The sequence below is a fragment of the Rutidosis leptorrhynchoides genome, chromosome 6, assembly GCF_046630445.1.
Source record: "Rutidosis leptorrhynchoides isolate AG116_Rl617_1_P2 chromosome 6, CSIRO_AGI_Rlap_v1, whole genome shotgun sequence".
NCBI lineage: Eukaryota > Viridiplantae > Streptophyta > Magnoliopsida > Asterales > Asteraceae > Rutidosis > Rutidosis leptorrhynchoides.
Genome location: NC_092338.1, coordinates 431,513,340 through 431,517,153, shown reverse-complemented (window position 1 = coordinate 431,517,153; position 3,814 = coordinate 431,513,340).

Here is a 3,814-nt window from a genome sequence, read left to right as displayed (position 1 = left end):
CGAGCGTTTTTAAAATATTCGCTCGGTTAATTCCCGCACCCGCTTTAAAACTTGAGGGACTAAACTTGCCAAGTGGGCAAAAATTTGACTAGGTCAAATAGTCAAAGTGGCCTTCTCCTCCATCCATTCCACCTCCCTCATTCTTGCTACTTCCATGTTTTCTCTCAAACCCCAACATCAAAGATTTATCATCTAAATTCAATCAAGGAAGTTCATCACAAAACAAATTACATATTCGTGATCCTCTCTTCATCCTCTACATTTTGGTACCAACTTCATCTCGTTTGGGTAACATTTCTAAAACACTAAATTTCTCTAAATTCATTTTATATACTTGAAATGGTGTTAGTTAGTGTCTATGGCTCGTGTCTAGCATGAATACATGTTTTGTTTGCTCGATTTGTTGTTTTGAGTAACTAGTTTGAACATTTGAAATGGGTGTGCTTAATCTTGAGTTTTGGGTGATTAAATGTTGTTAAATTGTTAAAGTTCATGTTTTAATTGTGTTACTAGTATCACTAGCTTCAATTTGATGTGTAGGTTGCTTGAGAAAACTCCATAAACTCGATTATTGGTTTTGGTGGATTTGGGTTAGGGTTTGATGAACTTGAAATGGAATTTTGATGCTTTGAATGCCATGAAATGTTATTAGTTAGTGATTAATTGTATTGTATGTTTCATTACCTTCAAAACGGCATATCATATGTGTGAATTGCATTCCCGAATCTTAAAATGCGTTTTGTAAACTTGAAACGATGGTTTTGAACATTTAATGACCACTTGACGAGATTTCGGCTATTGTAAATAATGTTTTGCTTGATAAAAAGTGGTTAGTTGTATTCCTTGTCAAAATACCTTTCCAACGATATAAGATACTTGTTTTGGATGTTTACGGTTTAGGATTTATGGGTATTTGAAGTTGGATTCGTGCTTGAGTGTGAAAACTGCCAGAATTCTCTGCACAGGTAATGGCGCGGCGCGCCATACACCCGCGCGGCGCGCCAAAGTGGGCTGTCCAATTTTGTCGATTTTCGAATAATGTTTGCTATGCTACGCACCCCCGATTCACATGAGACTTGTTCTAACATGCTTATACATGAATAAAAACCTCAGAAAAATAGTTCGGGACCGAACCCGAACGTGTTGACTTTTTCGTTGACTTTGACCGACCAAAGTTTGACTTTTTGTCAAACTTAACCAAATGATTATGCAATCTTTCTAACATGATTCTTTATTTGTATCTTGCATGAAACTTGATAATTTGATTCACATGCTATATAATCGAGTCATAACGAGCCATAGGACTAATTGAACACATTTCACCCGACCTTGTGTCGTAACCGGTTAATTGATACAACTTACTTGTTTAGGTCAAGGCTAAGCAACTTTCATGCACACGTTTACTTTGTGAAGTACTTTTATACTCGTGCACTCGAGGTGAGATCATAGTCCCACCTTTGCAAATACTTTTATACTTTAAATCGTGAGCTGAGAAACATATACTTTATATACATTTTATACGGTTTATATTTTCATACTTTGAACACAAATACGAATACAAGAGCAAAGAAACATACGAGTTAGAACAAAAATCCTCAAGTTCAATTACCATTAGTTACACTTGTAGGGTGTGAGCGAGAATTTATGTTGTGTGGCCATACGGGTTTGACGAACCCTCGTCTGACGGATGAAACGTATTTTCGGTGTATAGTGTAGGTTCTAACACTATTATGCAGAGGTAAGATTCAGTTAAGTTTTGGTAATTGGGTGCTCGTGATACAGACAACATCTTTTGCGATGTATACGCTTGATATTCACTTTATACAAAATCTTATGGTTTACAAATAACATCTTTTGAGATGTATACTTTTTGATACAAACACATCTTTAGAGATGTATACGCTTGATACTAAACCTTGTGATTCAAAAAAACATACTTTTACAAATACATTTATGATCTCACCAACGTTTTTCGTTGACAGTTTTCTACATGTTTTCTCAGGTTCATACTTGGCTACTTGATACATGCTTCCGCACTCTTTGATTACTTGATTGGAGTCAACCATGCATGCATACGCTAGGGATAGCACTTTTGGATTCAAACTTTTGTTTACATACTTACGCTATTTATAGCAACTGTGTTTTTAAACTAATTATGTCGCAAGTTATTTCATTTATACTTTATGACTTTTGTAAACTTAGACTTGTTGTTGAACGGTTTTGTAAACTAAACTTGCAAGTCTTGTACCTTTCAAATGAATGCAACATAATTTTGGTCAAACGAGTCTCATATAGGGACTACGACTACGCAACGGGACCTAAGTTAGCGGCGCCGTCAATGACGATTTTGGTCGGGTCGCCACAAGTGGTATCAGAGCGTTGGTTGTAGGGAACTAGGATATGCATTAGTGTGTCTGACAGAGTCGTTAGGATGCATTAGTGAATCTAGACTACAACCGGATAGTTAACCATTGCATTCTGACATACATTTGCTATAGATAGCACTTACTTGACTACTTGTGCATTATACTTGAATCATTCTTAGGCAAACTCCTTAATGGTACCAAGTTTTCATCTTACGAACTCGTATTCCGCCACTTTTTGGTAACACACGTAAATTCATGATTCATACACGTATGGATGACGACGACTTCATTAGTCACACTTGTTCGGGAACTCTGTCTCCCAGATTGTTATTTGCCACTGTTTCAACTTACTATCGGTTTCCCACTGGTGTTTCTTACTATCTACTTTTTGGTGTTACTACCATCACTACTCTAGGTGAGTATCGTCATCAACATTTATCACTACGATTGCGTGCTACTCGTTATCATGACTCGTTACTCTTTTCATACCTGAATACCTTATTGTCTGACTCGAACCACATTGACGTGAACAATCATTTATACACTTCCCTCGGGAAATGCATCTTCAGAGTTGCACAAATTCTTTTGATTAATACGAGTCACGTTAGAGACGTCGTTACACTTTGTTTATTTTAAATTTTCACGATTACACGAACTTGATTCTATGGAGTGATGTGGGAATGGAGGTATGAGTTAGCGTAATATAACGTCATTTGATCAACGTAGTTATATTACAGTAAATCATACCAAAGTTCTAATGACACGTGATGGTGGTTAGACTCGATCAACCTAATCACCACCATGTGCCATGTACATGACTTCACATTTCTTGTTTGGATATCCGAAAACTCCGAGAATATTGATAACAACCATACCCGGGACACATCTTCGATTATTGTCGAACCATATTTATGCTTCCGAATGAATGGAAAATTCTTTCAACTTCAAACATATGTTATACACGTATACTATCTCGTCTTCGCACGGTTTCATCGAAGAACTACAATATGCTTGATATGCCCACATCGAGGCGGAAATTTCTCTCGTATTACACTCGTACTTCCGTTTAAAGAAAATATTTTATCTAAATTCTCAATGGAGGGAGAGACTCTTCACGTTATACTAGTATTCGCCACGAGGGTGAATAGTCCTAACGAACGTTTTCGGAAATCGATAAATCTTTCGCGGCGTGAAATTCTCGAGAAACAGAAACTTGTTCTAACAAACATTTTCAAGTCCTAACAAACTTGTTCGAATATACCTTACAGAACTGTACCTCATTTCGGATCGAAATCCTCGTTTCACTTCTAGATTTCGGAGTGCTTTTCGAAAAGCCTCGGGACCACGTTTAAACATGAGTACCACGCATCAACCATAAACCGACGAACAAAGCAAATGTACGATTCAAACCATGGAAACCGTAATACGAGCTTGTGTTATCAACTCCA